The 17,014-nt window shown below is 40.3% G+C and overlaps 1 non-coding gene across 1 annotated transcript; it reads left to right on the plus strand.

Moving 5' to 3' along the window:
• Positions 1-1,477: 1,477 nt before the first annotated feature.
• Positions 1,478-1,550, plus strand: trnar-acg (transfer RNA arginine (anticodon ACG)). Its single transcript has one exon. It is a non-coding gene; the product is annotated as a tRNA-Arg (tRNA).
• The last annotated feature ends 15,464 nt before the right edge of the window (positions 1,551-17,014 follow it).

The following is a 17,014-nucleotide window of genomic DNA, read 5'->3' on the forward strand; positions in this document are numbered from 1 at the left end:
TGATATTTTACTGGATCTCTGCTGATATCTGCTGATATATTGACTAATCAGTGAAAATTAATGCATTTCCTTGTATAATAAAACCATTATGTTTATTTAACTTTAATTAGCTTTAATTAGTAAAGAGTTAATAAGATAGTGATGGTGAAACTAAAAACCTGTTATTACCATCACTAAGTGTCTTTACCATCACAACAAGTTATGTGTCGGTAATGACATGTTGAGGTAATGACAGTTTTTACTTAGGGAAAAAGTAAACAGCTAGTATACAATGTACTTTACATACATTTAAATAATGTGAACATTTCAATTGTAAAATACTGCTGTAACAATGTAAATAGACGCTGAATAAACATAATTTATGATCAGTATAAATACATGATTAAATTTCTCACATTTTCAGTGATCAAAAGCCTGGGTCCTGGCATCCATGTGGATGTTACTTTGACACGTACCACCTACCTCAGCATTGTTGCAGACCATGTACACCCTTTCATGAAAACTGTATTCCCTGATGGCTGTGTCCTCTAAAGAAGTAGATTTGTATAAAGCATGAGCTGTCAGAAGTGGGATTCAAACCCACGCCTCCAGGGAAGACTGTGACCTGAACGCAGCGCCTTAGACCGCTCGGCCATCCTGACCTAAATGTGCATTACCAAAGCCAATTTTCCTCAATACCCCCACATGGCCAAAGATTTGTACGAACTGCTGAATCTTTTCACATTATTATGTATGTTAGAGAGTTAAAGACATAAATTTGTATAAAACATTAGCAGTCAGAAGTGGAATTTAAACCCACGCCTCAATGAGAGACTGTGACCTGAATGCATCACGTTAGACCGCATCCTGACTAGCTTGGGTACCATCGACACCACCCTCGCCCCACACAGACTAATATTTGTACGAACTTTTCACATTATTATGTATGGTAAATGTACTGACTGTAATTTGCTGCACTGTACACTTTGTCACTAGGCTGTAAACCATATATCAATAGAAAGGGAGCCCCACATGAGATCTCCAACTGACCAAATAATGTTTTTTGGGTGGACCATTGTTAGCACTGTAACGGCACTTGCATGTTAGGGTGTGTTTTCTCTGGTATGAGTGTATTAGGTACAGCCTTCTTGTTGGGTTTTTAACTGACTGGATTATTTATTAAGATTATTTATTATTTTTTAAGAACTCAAACCCTGTTGTGCTCGTTGTTTGCCTATTAGTTCCTCGTTGCCTTGTTGCTGTAGCTCAAGCAGCTTGTTCTGTTGGAACTGTGACTGCAGTCTATCAGGGAGCAGTGGCTGACCGCTGGAAAGCAATGCTCATATAGTGGTTAGTATTGTGGCCGCAGCAACCCCGGTTCGAATCCAAGTTACGGTACTGTCTTTTTCTATGCCGTGCTTCGAAGGTTTCTGTTCTCTCCTCGGGCAAGAGACCAAAATGAGGCTGGAGCTTCAGGAAAGTCGAACTGTAGTCAAACGGGCCAGTGGCGCAATGGATAACGTGTCTGACTACGGATCAGAAGATTCTAGGTTTGACTCCTGGCTGGCTCGGTTCCCTTATGCCTTTTTTTTGTCTCTCTAACTCCTTGTGTATGGAGCACCAACAATGCATCCAACAATGCAGGTCTTGTCAAGGTGACGAAGACTTGGCAGAGCGGAATGAAGTGGTTGATTCTGGCGTCAGCCGGTGCTGAGCCTTGCAGTTTCCCATATGGTCTAGCGGTCAGGATTCCTGATTTTTACCCAGGTTTTCGACTTCCTGTATGGGAATTGGCCTTTATGATTGGACTCGAGCAAAACTCTGTGTATTAGTTCCTCGGCGCCTTGTTGCTGTAGCTCAAGCAGCTTGCAGTTCAAATCTTAGGCCATATGGGGGTGTTGAGGAAAATTGGCATTGGTAACGTGCAAGCAAGTCAGGATGGCCAAGCAGTCGTTCAGCTCGCAGTCTCCCCTGGAGCCGTGGGTTCGAATTCCCCTTCTGACAGCTCATGCTTTATACCGTCAAAATGGGAACAAAGATGCAAATGCTCATAAGGTATTACAGTTACATATAATCACAAACACCCCACCACCACCATTAAAAAGAAAACCCTCCAGCAGCACTGCAACAAGAACAGAACAATCTCCTACAAGTCCAACAAAATCAAAGAGAATGCACTTCATAAAAGATCTCATCCCCGAATATGGCTGCATGTTGGCACTGTCGGCTGACTGAGACTTTTTGAACTTCACTATTTTGGCCCTTACATAAAGCAGCATCAACCCTTAAGTCCGTCTGTCAGTGGTACAAAAGACAGTTATGCAGCATTATACAACAGGTAGTTCCGACCTTACAATCTGATTGGTTGAGAAGCGTTCTAACTGTGCTGATATTCGTGATAACAGCACGGGCTTTTCACACAATAACTGTATTACTCCGCTCACGCGTTGCCATAACGACAAGCTTCACGCACACAAGCCACCGGTTGTTTTGTAGGTCTATTAGTGCTCATACTATTATGATAGTCTATTAGATACTCATCTATTAGTGCTCATTAGTGCGCATCCAGAAATTGATACAATGGATGACTTTCAGATTACATTCGACCTGAAGCCTGTTTGGTCAGACTCTGAAGAAGAGTGTGAAAGCAAACGCACATCAAATTCTGTTTCGGTAAACGCTGTTAGGTCGGCTGCAGTGACAGAAGAACAGCTGATTACGCTGGAATTGACGAGAAACGAACAGAATACAATTCGGCAAACAAGATGGGCTACTAAGTGCTTTACAGACTGGCTGTTACAAAATTACATTCAGGTTAATTTGGCGACAATTGAAAAGGCTGAGCTGAACTTAATACTTCGACACTTCTATGCATCCGTGCCGCAAAAGGTGAGCCCTATAGTATCAGCAGTTATCTCGGACTGCGCACGGGGCTCAACAGGTACCTTAACGAACCTCCACTTAGTCGTTCCTGGTGTTTAAAGAATGACCCTTTTAAGCCTGCAAACAACGTCTTCCTCGGAACAATTAAAACAATCAGACACGCAGGCAGAGATAAAACGACCCATCATCCATCGATTTCACCCGCAGATGAGAAAATGATCAGGGAATCTAACGCATGTAATCCCAACCATCCAAGAGGACTCCTGAACAAAGTTTGGTTCGATATCCAACTTCATTTTGGGCGGCGAAGTAAGGAGGGCAACAGATCACTTACAAAAGAGTCATTTGTTATCAAAACAGATAAAAACGGCACAAAATACTGCACGCTGTCATTTAATGAAGAAACAAAAAACCACAAAGACGTTATGTAGCGAGACCGTGAAAACTATAGGGGATTCATGTTTGCCAAACCCGGAGACAGCCTATGCCCAGTTGCAACATTAGAAAAATATCTGAGCAAAATGCATGAATGCGCCAGCCTTTTATTTACATCCCAAAAAGTCAGCGTGTGCAGCAGATGCAGTGTGGTACATCGCCAGTCCTCTGGGAGTGAATCAGCTTGCAACTATGCTTCCACGGATATGCAGAGAGGCTGGTACGAGCCGCATGTTCACCAACCACTGCTTGCGAGCCACAGCAGTTCAGAGATTGTCCGATGCCGGTCTGGAGTCAAAGGAGATTATGTCTGTTACTGGACACCGGTAAGAAGAAATAAAAGAAATGTGCATGTCCAGTTATCAAATGACCTTAAACTAGCATATGTATTTTAGAACTCTAAATAGATTAACTAATTACAGGTCTGAGGGCTCGTTAAAAAGCTATTGGAGACCCACACTAGCTGACAGAAAAAGGTGGAGTGCAGTCCTCAGTGCAGAACATGACCCAGAAAACACAGTACAGAGGCCACCAGCGAAGCGAAAAAAAAGGCATAAGGTAACCGAGCCAGCCGGACTGTTTGATGCCGATGCACATCCTACAGAGCAGCCTTTTTTTTCTAACTGCACAATGAACGGAAGTGTGCAGATTAACATATACAAATAACACATTAACTCTAATAAATAAATAAATTCTATATTTTAATTAAGCAACAGAACACGAGAGGGAATAAGCAAAGATGTTATAGCGAATAAGCGAAGATGAAAGGAAAATGAGAAAAAGCTAAAAATAAAATTAATTAAGAATTAAAATAGTTATTGCGTTATTTATATATGTTAATCTGCACACTTCCCTTATTTATATTCGATTATTATTTTTATTCCAAACTAGCGTAACTTTGTAATGTTAAACTATATGCCTTTTTTTTTTTTAGCCTACTGTACTGGTAGGGAATGTTTACCGTTGCATAGCAACTCATTTGCTGTGGAACTACTTTTTGGCAGAAGGTATTGTCAATATTAAAGCATAATTAATATGAAATTCAGGGCTTCGTTGATTTATTTTCTTTCTTTATTTTGTAAAAACTGTTGTATAAAAGCAATAGAACACTCGAGGTCGTGTGCCTTCGGCTCGTGCCTGCGACCAAATCACAGCCGTGATGTTATTCGCGATAACACACGACCTCGAGTGTTCTATTGCTTAATTAACGCTCTGCTCTGTCAGTACATTACAATTTGCAAAGGGTAAAGGAGGTTCATAGTAGGGGGAATTAGCTGAAATGGTAGAGCTAAGCATGTGAGAGGTAGCGGTATCGATGACCGCATTCTCCAGTGCAGAAACATTATGATCATTTAAGGCATCACGTAATATGAAACTTGTTGCGTCAATGCTCACTGAAACGCAGCATCAAAATTTACAATGTTACAATGACATTTATGCTCTATTTTCACTCAAATCATTTTTTAAGTCAGTCTGTCAGTGGTAAAATTTATATCACAATATAACTCCTAATTTCGGTCGATACGATATAATTCTGATATTGATATGAATAACAGAAATGTCAGAAAAACTGCCAAGAACACCAAAATTGGATGGCTGTACCTGCAAACCTCTTTTCTGGTTTCTGGTAAGAAATACAAGCTGAATACACCACTGAATAAGTCCTTTATCTCTTATCAGCTATTTCGTCTGCTTCTTTTTCAACTGTAGACAGTGGCAAAGCCAGACAATTTCCTTAGGGGTGGCCAGACTGGACCATTGCTCACACAGGGGTGGCACAGAAACTGTCTGATACCTTATTTTTGTATGTGGCTAGTAGCTTGTGGCTAGTAGTATGTGGCTTTACCTATACAGGCAGTGAGTACCATGCAGAATTACATCAAGCCTAGCATAATAAGCTTTTTATTTTTTCTCATATTCCCTGTGAAAAACCAAAATATAATCTATAACCTTAACAGAATTTCAAAGATATTCATTTGCAATACTTGATCATTTGATTGCAAACTTGTGTGTACTGATGAGACTCATTTGAACCCCAGAACAGGCCAGTGTGAATGCATGGAAAACAAATTTTAATTTTCTTTCAAGAATATGATACATTCTGACCAACACTATTAAGCCAAATCAGCATTGAAAATTAACTTTACTTTTAATAGCCTTCTACAACGCTGGAGCCCAATCTGGTAACAGTGGAACGCGAATATCCCGTTGGTGCCTTTATTCGTAGCGCGGCACAACTAATAAGAAGTAGTAGTAATAACTGGTATTGGTACTGTTAGGATAAATCTTTTAGTTCAAAAGGTCCTGAAGAAAGCAGTCGGGAAGTCCAGAAAGTACTCTTTAAAACACTTTATTAAGTGTAAAAATGATCTGTGATTATATATCAGAGCTAAGCCGACCGACGCTCCTTTTCTCCTGCAGTCTAGAAAAACAACCACACAGAAAGAGACCGAGCCTCTCTCCCCGCCGGTTTTTAAACTCAGCTAGGCTCCTCCTCCTTTACTGCTGGTGGAGCCAATGAAGTGTGCTAACAAGCCCCGGGCTCTGCCTCCCCCCCTCGGTAGGAGTCAGGGAGGGAGCCTAGCCGGCGCCATGTTGGACAAAAGACCATGCGGCCTGGATGTCGTAAAGCTTGGAAAATGCCGTAAAACTTCCCATATTAAATGTACGTTTTTATGTACATCTTAATGCTTTCACAATAACTTTTAACTATAGGTTAGGTGTTTCTAGATTCCAGGAGATAGGATAGCCGTCAGCAACCCCCCAATTTAACCCCTTCTGACTACATGGCCACTGGACTGAATTTTTTACAATAAAACGTTTCTAAAAATAAAAAGGCTACCAGTTAAACTAAAGGAACCGTACCTATCGCAACAGCTCCTAACCCTAAAACAAACAAAAAATAATAAAAACAGGAAATCAAAATAAAGTAATTTAAAAAATAGGAAATCAAAAACGAGAAAAATAAAATAAAAACAATGGGTGCGTGGCTTCTACAGGAAGTCCGTTCAGGTTGTCCTCCACCAGACGGAGCTGCAGATATTCAGAAGGGGCCCATAGCTCCTGTGTCTCTGCATGACTCCTAATGTCTTATGGATTCTCCCCTGTCGGTCTTACCTGTTTCCACAGCAACACAAACACTTAAACGATGCAACACCGAGAATATCTTTTCTAAAAATAGCAAACATATATACATTGTAAACAATCCTGAACTAACCCCTTGCGTTTTGCAGCTAAACTATGTGTGTTGCACTTAACTAGTGTTTTCAAAGATGGTCTATGTGTCTGCGAACTATATGTTTATGTTTTTTTTCTCCTAGTCTAACTAAATTCTCCCCCCTCGTCTTGTTCTGCTCCGTTGATTCCGCTGGACTCTTCTTCCACATGGTTGGTTTTGTCGGGCTTTCTGCTGTGTTTAGTTCCCTGTAGGCAGGTCCAGTTCGTGGCACTTCTGTCCCTTGGAGTGGGTCTTCCAGTCCCCTCAGTGTCTGCCTCTGCCAGTCCTTCCAAGTCTCCTTCCTTCATCACGGTGTGTGATCAGTAGTGCTGGTCCTCTCTCCTCGTCTTGTCTGGTCGGTTTTACCTTTAATTAAGCAGAGTTAGTAGCACTTATACTGCTCGAAGTGGGTCTTCCGGCCCACCTTCAAGGGTATCCTCCTCATCATCATCTACATGATATCTAGACAAATCAGCCAACATCATCTGGATAACTGGTGGATCCTGCCCCCCTCTGCTTCCTCTACTCACTATATCTATTACAAATTTTTCTATTAATACCCTGATGCACGGGATACCACAACAACAACATATCACTAAAATTACCAATCCCACGCATGCTGACATCACCAAACTCGCAATAACTCCCTTCCATGGCTCAACCATCCCTTCTAGCCACTTAACCCATTCATACACACATACAATCATACAACAGACAAACATATAAGCTACTTACCCAGCCCTCACCGCAGCCACCCCACTCCCAACATCGGGATACACGGCCACGGTGAGCTTAGACACCACTGCCGCAAGGCTTTCTGGGTAAAGCCCGTGCCAGACCCAGTGGCGACGCTACACTGCCCCCTCCCTAATGGTCAACCGTCCCGGTGACCCACTCACCAGCGTCCACTGGGTGGCTCCATGTCCGGACCGCACCCCATTACACTGCCGAGTCGCTCTTCCACCCACTGCTGGACCGGGCACCCTGCCCCTGCAGCCACCTGGGCTAGCGCACTCGGACAGACCGGGCATATTGGCTCACCAAACCATCAGAGCCACCCAAACACCACGATCCCACTTCTGACACCAATGTGGCGCCGGCGAGTAAGGAAGGTTAGCGTCAGGGCCGCAAGTGAGCTGCCTTTGGCAGTTCATTCAGTGGTTTAGGGACAGACACCCATTCATACACACATCCCTTCTGAAAAATGTCCCCTGTTTATCGGTTCTGGTTTGTTGCTCCTGAAACAGGTGTAATTGTCTTTATAAGCTTTGATGTTGGTTGGGGTTGGTTCCTGAGTTAGTGGGCGAGACATGGATAAATTCTCACACCCTACTGGCTTTTTGTGCATTCAGCTGGCTGCCTGTTTTCGCCTTCTCTTTGACAGAGGAAGTTTCCACCAGTCGCTTAACAACTACTTGTTTCAATTCTCTATGTGTTAAATTAGACATTTTAGACTGCTTTAAACAACCTTTCGAGCAAAATCTGTAACACGTATTAAGAAAAAGATAAACTGATAGGTTTTAACGAGACACACCCTAGAACAGAAGATTCCTGCCTAGTCGAAGAATACGAGTATTCTTTTAACATTCACTGGCACAACTCACTCGGTTGTCCAAACACAACTCAGACAAAAGAACGTAAACCTCAGTACAACAACAGTGTCTACTGGAAACAAACAATTACTTCACCGCGACCGACAATGGCCCTATGGAAACAAACATATACTTCAGGGCAATCGACAGTGATCCCCTGGAAACAAACAATCACTTCACCGCGACCGACAATGGCCCTATGGAAACAAACATATACTTCAGGGCAATCGACAGTGATCCCCTGGAAACAAACAATTACTTCACCGCGACCGACAATGGCCCTATGGAAACAAACATATACTTCAGGGCAATCGACAGTGATCCCCTGGAAACAAACAATCACTTCACCACGACCGACAATGGCCCTATGGAAACAAACATATACTTCAGGGCAATCGACAGTGATCCCCTGGAAACAAACAATTACTTCACCGCGACCGACAATGGCCCTATGGAAACAAACATATACTTCATTATTTGTCTCTCATACTGCATTAACCCTTCCTGCTATATAAAATTCCACTTCAAACAGTTCAAACTGATCAGAGCAGAAGGTGCATACACATTACATCTAACATTTTCTACACTTATTCTACTTCATCATCGTCGCATGCAAATTTTCTAAATCACATTTTTCCCAATACAAATCACCAATCCACTATTTATTATTTACTCTGCCATACTTAAAATAACAACAGCTCTGTTATATCAACTTCCATCAGTCCTACAAACCCCTGACTTATATTATTTATTCATTCAGATTTTTACCCCAACTTTTGGTCACTGGTACTAACACACCTCCTGCTTCTAACAATACAGACTCCATTTCCCACAATCCAACAGACTCTCACATGACCATCTCCTGCTCCTAGTCAGCCAATCCCTCATGCTCATCATCACCAGCGCTTTGATCCACTTTGGCTTTCTTGAATCACATTAAACTCTACTTAAATAGTTCCACTTAGTTAACTGTCTACTAGACTATTCGATACTTCTCACTTACCAAGTTATTTTCTTCACTGTTCCCTCAATCTTTAAACTGCACTCATCTATGATCATGCATAGTATTGCCACAAGGTTTACTGCACCACATTGAACCAATCTAACTTTTTCAATAAACTATATAATATAAAATGAGTGAGTTGACCTGATCAATTAGCTAGAAAAGATTCATCGGATACAACACAAGCATCAAATATTAACAATTGCCAATTAACAATTTCCAAAAAATATTACCAATTAAATTGAATCTTACCGGAGTCCGTGTAAGCAATTATATTTAATCTCCTGAGACCCGAGCTTTGATTTTTTCAATGCATTTTTTCTATTCCTTATGTTTTTAACCTTAGTTGGGCGACACGGTGGCTCAGTGGGTAGCACCGTCGCACACTGTCACAGCAAGAAGGTTCCCCCTCCGCGGAGCCCGCATGTTGTCGTGTGGGTTTTCCCCGGGTGCTCCGGTTTCCTCCCACAGTCCAAAGACATGCCAGCGAGGCGAACCAGAGACACTGAACTGTCCATGTCTGTGCCCGATATAACCTGAATCCCGTGCAATGAGCAACCACCGCTCCTGTCATAAATGCAACCAAAGTGCAAAACATAACGTCAAAATCTCAATAAAGAAGCAATTCAATACACAAAGCGGCATATTAAACATAAATTCTTATTCCTGCCATAATACTCCTGCCATATTTAAACATAAACTCTCATTCCTACCATTATACTCCCCCCTTTTTTCAAATTTTACAATCAAATCTTGAAAATAAAACATTAAATAAACCTAAACGAGATCAGTGTGGAGACTCCGCATATGCAGAGACCGACCCCTCTTAACCTCTTTCCACCAGATGTGGGCAACTGAAACAAAAATAATTAAAAAATTGACGGCAACCAAGCATTAAATCTGCATTTTTATTATCTAGATTTGCATAGATTGTTTTATTGTGTCCCCCCTGTTTGACACATGGTTCTACTCATGGGTCAATTTGGTATGGTATAGTATTTTAGTAAGACATGGTTTGCCCACTGGACATCTCCAAACATCAGGAGACACACAATCAGAACCTTCTAAATGTTTTTATCCTGTTGGAAAGCACAGATTTTTAAAGTTAGTTCAATCAAAGTCTGGTGTTAGCTGGACCTGTAAACAAATAATGTCGTTAGTGAGCAGTGGAAGGTGTGCAACAGCTTTGTCGGCAGTGTCACCTCTGGCATTGTCCTGTAAAATTGGAACAAAACTTTAGAATATGCACAATTTACAAAATGGCTCTTTGTTTGGGTAGCAGAATTGCATCCACAAGTTGTGCAACAAGGTATGGTGGGCGATTTCCAAATTTAAATGAGTCAAAACAAGACACTCTCCCACCAAATACAACCAATTGTTCGATTCCATAAGTGAAAGTTTAGTTCATAAACATGTCAGCAGTTTTGCTTTCAGCCAGTCTAGAGGCTGTTATTAAAGCATGTAGTTCAACAGTTTAAGCCAATAAATTGAATAGGAGGGACAATGACACAAAGTATCATTTGCTAAAATTTTAACTAAGCCCACTTGTTTCCTGTCTGTTGCAGCATCTCTGGATGCAAATCCTTTCACAAACATTTCCAATTCAGGATTCCTATCAGGCCCAGAAAAAATAGATAGAGTAATACAGTCATAATGTTCACCATCTCCTGCAATTAGTAAAAAGTGGTAGGATTAAGTACATTACAGCATTTGATAATAATGTTCAATTTTAGAAGTACACTGTAGTATTTATACAATCATTAACTTGATACGTGAGATGTTTTCCTTTCAGTTATAGAACATAATTTGGCACTAACCGAGTTAGATAAGTATAACCCTCAAGATCACCTAGTATAACTACGGATATTTCTGTAGCAGACAAAGACAGAAATAAAATTCTGCACAAATCCAGAAGGGATCAGAGTCCCTGTCTTGTACAGAAATAGTGGTACCTTCAGGCATTATTTCCAATTTAATTCAAGAGGCAAACAAATGATCACACCTCATAAGATTTATAGGGCTATGAAATCTCACTCTTTACAACTACACAATTTTTTAGAAACAGTAACATGTTAGCTTTTACCTTTTACTTGTATTCAGCATTTGTATACAGAGAAAAACACGACATCACTCTCAAATAAACACAAGCTTTGACAATATATAATCTAATATATTACCATATGTCCTAATCAGAGGTGGAAAGAGTACCAATAAATTGTATTCAAGTAAAAGTACTATTACTTTAATGAATCTTCACTTAATTACAAGTAAAGTTACTACTCTGAAAATCCACTCAAGCAAAAAGTAGAAAGTAACTCATTTAAAATGTACTCACCGAGTAAACAGCAGGGGGTCTCCTCTGTGTAATGTAAACAGGAGTGGATACAAACCTCACAACAGTAGTATTTAATTCAAATGCAACAGTAGAAACGTTGTCCTTAACTCAAATGCAATAGAAGAAACATGTTGATGCAACAATTAAAACAGTTAGGGATGTGTAATGCGTCATTTCAAATGACATAAAACTTTTTCAAACTGTATAACCACTAGCGATGTGTCGTAAAATGATTCGAATCTATGAATCGGCTCTTCTAACCGAAACAAAGGAACCGACTCTTTCGGGAGTCGCCATGTAAATACGCGGCTCTTCAAAAGGAACCGAGACAAAAGACTCGACTCCCTGTCGCAACTCACTGAATTAGTTTTCCAGCCGCGATTTCTTTAGCGTTTTTTTACTTTTATTTTGCTCGGTAACAGATGCTATTCAAAATGTAACAATTACTAATACAAAACATACTTAAGCAAAAGCAAAATTACAGTCTGTGAAATGTGCTTTAAAAACTACTGTGTTACAGTAACCAGTGTGATCAGAGCAGTAACACTAAGCACTGGATTCGTGTATGTATGTGTATTGATCGAATTTGTTTAAAATCATATCCCCGCTATTGAAACATTCCCCACTTGCGACATATTGATGTCGAATTATTGTCCAGCATTGCCCCACACATTAAAACAAAAAACAATATAACAATCTCTCAACAATACATGCAAAGCTCGTAACACGATTAACAAGCGGTGGGTTAGTCAAAAATGTTAATCTTATCCACTATAACAACTCTGATTGAGGAGATTTTCCTTAACTATTTGTGAAAATGTCCTATGTCACACATGGATGAATTCCACTCTAAGTACCCCCTTTCCTGGTTTAAGAACCTTAAAGTTCAAGAACGCTATCTACCTTAAAACACACTTAATAAGGTACCATAAATACTTCATCTTAACTCAGTTATCTTAAGATTATAAAATTAGATTAAATTATAAAATTAACTGCAGCACTTACCCAATCCAGGCGTACAAAGACAAAGATAGCCGATGGACAAGAGATACGGCAAGCTGCTCACATAGAGCCAAAATGGCCGACGGACAGATACACGCTGCCCATTCAGAGCCAAAATGGCGGATAGACAGAAAACCACGCTGCGCTCTCTGGTCCAAAATGGCCGCCGAACAAAAGAAACCACGCTGCGCAACACAGAGCCAAAATGGCGGACAGACAGAGCCAAAAATGGCGCCGACAAACAAAAGAAACCACGTTGCGCATTCAGAATCAAAATAACACAAAACACTCACACGGTTTCACAGACAAACATACACAGAGACTTACTGACAAACAAAACTCCTGATGTACTATTTTCGAACCGAATTTAGACTTTAGAATAAACAAATTACTCGAGCCCCGTTGCCAAAACAGACAGGCTAGTTAGAATTTTAGAACGACCGAATTAGGCTAATTCCGTTACCGAAACAGACGAACTAGCCGAGTCCCGTTTCCATAACAGCCAGACTCCTTTGAGATTAATAATCAAATTACCCGAATTCCGTTACCGAAACAGACGAATTCGTTAGAATTTATTACACTCGAATTAGGTTCGCTTCGTTACCAAAACAGACAAGCGTCCTTTCCCTTCAATTGTGTCCCAGGCCCGGCCTTGTCGAACACATGGCGCCCTGTACAGTTTATTTAGACCGGTCTGGTTCAAATTCAGCAATCAGGACACATACATTTCTAGCTCTGGCATATATTCACAGTTTTAAACTATCTAATGATACTTTAGTAATTTAATCAGACACTTACGGATTCCGAGATTCACTTTCACACTCAGTACGCTAAATAATAAATGCAGCTAATATATATACAGAGAACGTCTTTTTACCTTAAGTAGGCGCGCGCCTTGTATTGAGTACAAAAGCTCCTCAGAATCTCCGGTCTTTAGCTCAGTCAGCTGAATTAATTCTGATGCAATTCTCAGACCTCTTGAACCATCCTCTGGCTACCATTTGTTAGGATAAATCTTTTAGTTCAAAAGGTCCTGAAGAAAGCAGTCGGGAAGTCCAGAAAGTACTCTTTAAAACACTTTATTAAGTGTAAAAATGATCTGTGATTATATATCAGAGCTAAGCCGACCGACGCTCCTTTTCTCCTGCAGTCTAGAAAAACAACCACACAGAAAGAGACCGAGCCTCTCTCCCCGCCGGTTTTTAAACTCAGCTAGGCTCCTCCTCCTTTACTGCTGGTGGAGCCAATGAAGTGTGCTAACAAGCCCCGGGCTCTGCCTCCCCCCCCTCGGTAGGAGTCAGGGAGGGAGCCTAGCCGGCGCCATGTTGGACAAAAGACCATGCGGCCTGGATGTCGTAAAGCTTGGAAAATGCCGTAAAACTTCCCATATTAAATGTACGTTTTTATGTTCCGAAAAACCTAACAGTACTCAGTAGTATTAGTACTCAGTAGTACTACTTCTTCTGTAATTGTGTTGGTGGTTGACATTTATGTTGAGTGTGTAACTGCACTGTTTTGATGGAGAACTACTCGCTTGAGGTGCGCTGTTGAATTGCGTCCCTGTGGGAACACCTGCGAGCAGAAATGCTTCCGCAAAAAAGTAACACCGGCAAAGCGCGCTGACGTTATGCATATCGATCGAATTTGTTTAAAAATCATATCACCGTTATTGAAACATTTTCTATCGCGATATACTGTATATCGATATCGAATTATTGTCCAGCACTAGGTAGAGAGTTAATGACATAAATTTGTATCAAGTATGTGCTGTCAGAAGTGGGATTCGAACCCACACTTCCAGGGGAGACTGCGACCTGAACGCAGCGCCTTAGACCTCTCGACCATCCTGACTAGCCAGGATATGATTAATACCACCCTCACCGCACACGGACTAAGATTTGTACAAACTCCTTAATCTGTAACCCATTTGCTGCACTGTACACTTCGTCACTAGGCTGTAAATCATATATCAATAGAAAGGGAGCCCCATATGAGCACTCCAACTGACCAAATAATGTTTTTTGGGTGGACCATTCTTAGCACTGTATCGGCACTAGCGTGTTAGGGTGTGTTTTCTCTGGTATGAGTGTATTAGATACAGCCTTCTTGTTGGCTTTTTAACTGACTGGATTATTTTTTACGAACTCAAACCCGGTTTGTGCTTGTTGTAGGCTATTCAATCGTCCACAAGATTGAATAATATGAATACAGTTAATATTGTATTATATAATAGAATGACTATAAAGCTGAGTCTGAGCTTAAACACTTGCACCCTGACTTTATAATGCAGCATAAACGCTCTGTTAGTACATTAGTAAAGGTGGAGTTTTCATAAGGGGAATTAACTCAAATTGTAGAGCGCTCGCTTAGCATGCGAGAGGTAGTGGGATCGATGCCCGCATTCTCCAGTGCAGAAGCATTATGATCATTTGGCAGCAACTCGGAATCTGAAATGATAAAATTAAGGCGAAATTCGTTGCAGCATTAATCTTTAGGCCAGTCTGTCAGTGTTACCATGTCATTAACGCCCTATTTACTCTTAAACAGTTTTATTTACATACCTTTTATGTTTTGTTTTGACAGAAACGCATGAACTTATAATGCTACAATATTAAAATGCACCAGAGTTTAATTTTTTAGTTTGATCGCTGCTATTGATATAACTGAAATGATATTATTGTTATCTTTTTTATTTACTTTTTGAATTTTTTTTTTAAAAAAGACTCACGGTCATCATTACCAGGATAAAACAGGCAGTGAATGAATGAATGTATTCCATAATAAGAAACAATAAGAACATCCATCATACCACCAGGTGGTGGAAGTGTGATTGTGTGGGGATGCTTTGACATTTGGGTGACTTCATGGGAGTCTTAATCGATTGAACCAGGAATAATGAACCACTGCCCTGATTCTCAAGAGAATCATCCACTATCTAAATAATACCTGCTCTGTGGTGGTCCTGTGGGGGTCCTGACCATTGAAAAACAGAGTGAGCAGTCTAGAGTCAGTAATTGTAGAACTACAAAGTGCTTCTATATGGTAAATTGAGCTGATAAAATAGACAGTGAGTGTAGAAACAAGGAGGTGGTTTTAATGTTATGGTTGATTAGTGTAAACTCACACACTGCTGTATGTGCTTGCATGACTGTAGGACGCGTTTTCAGTGCATTACCGTAATATCCATAAAATGTGTCCTTGCGATTTCAGTGCAGAAAAGTTTGTGTAGAGACTGCAGCAGCGGATACTGTGTTTGTTTAGAAATTGTGGTCATACTTTTTTTAACAAGGTAAGTTTATTAAAATAAACGTTTTTTGTATATTAGCTGCTGGACATTTTCGGATGCTACGGACAAAACTGTGTTGTACTGCTATGATGATACGACTATGTTCCAAACCCTTTTAGACTCTTCCACCACCGTTAGCGCTTCTCTCAGTTAGTTCAGCTCATTAAATATATTATCCACAGTATCGCTTACTTTTACAAACCCAATTTCAAGGTTTAGACAGAAGGGAAAATGTCAATGTAAATAGACAGCAGTTTGTAAAAGATGTTATTTATATTCTAGCATACAAACATACATCGCTCCAAAATATGAATGAACGCTTCAACCAGGGTTGCCAGATTGCGCATTTCAAAGGCCGCCAAAATGCATGGAAAACCGCCCAACATACGAAAAACAGCCGATAATCAGCGCTTAAACAATATTAAACCAGTTAAACATGACCTACTACTGCTGATATCTCACAAATCAGTGATTATAAATTATTAATGGCATTTGAAATAATGAATGGTATTTGCAATAATAAAAAACTAAGACTAAGAAGCAGCCCCGGTTCTGGACTGCTTTGCTTGGGGGGGCAGTAAAACCTAATGAGGGGGCATGTTGATAGTCATGTTTTTGAAGCCAGAAATATATTCAAGGCTTGATTTGTGCATGAATGATGACAGCCAAGCTATTGATACTGGCTTAAAGTGATGTATGAGGTAAAGAAATAAAAATGCATGTTTTCGAACTTAAACTTAAAACCCAATGATTAAAAAATACATGTTGATTATGTAAATGGAGAAAAAAGATTATCTAATTGTATTTCATTTTAATACGCCCCCTTAATTAAATTGCCATTACTAATAGAACAACTCTATTTCTTGAAAGGCTTTAATACAAATTTAAGTCAAAGCTGACAAATGTACCTACACACAGACTGAGAATATTCAAACGTGGAAATAGGAATGAAATTAAAATATAAAGAAAACAAAAGAATACTAATTCTGTAAAAAAAAGTGTTTACCAGTATACCTGCCTCTCGCTCACACTAACAGAACATATACTGCCGAACTGAACTGTTTGGGGCAGTCTGCCGATTTTTATATGACTCAAAGAGCCAATCAGGAATAAGCAAGGAAATACAGGGGTTGGACAAAATAACTGAAACACCTGGTTTTAGACCACAATAATTTATTAGTATGGTGTAGGGCCTCCTTTTGCGTCCACAGTTAATCCTGTTGGATGTGGTTTGTCCTTCTTGGTGGTATGCTGACATTACCCTGGATACCGTGGCTCTTGA

The sequence above is a fragment of the Trichomycterus rosablanca genome, chromosome 10 (assembly GCF_030014385.1).
Source record: "Trichomycterus rosablanca isolate fTriRos1 chromosome 10, fTriRos1.hap1, whole genome shotgun sequence".
Taxonomy (NCBI): domain Eukaryota; kingdom Metazoa; phylum Chordata; class Actinopteri; order Siluriformes; family Trichomycteridae; genus Trichomycterus; species Trichomycterus rosablanca.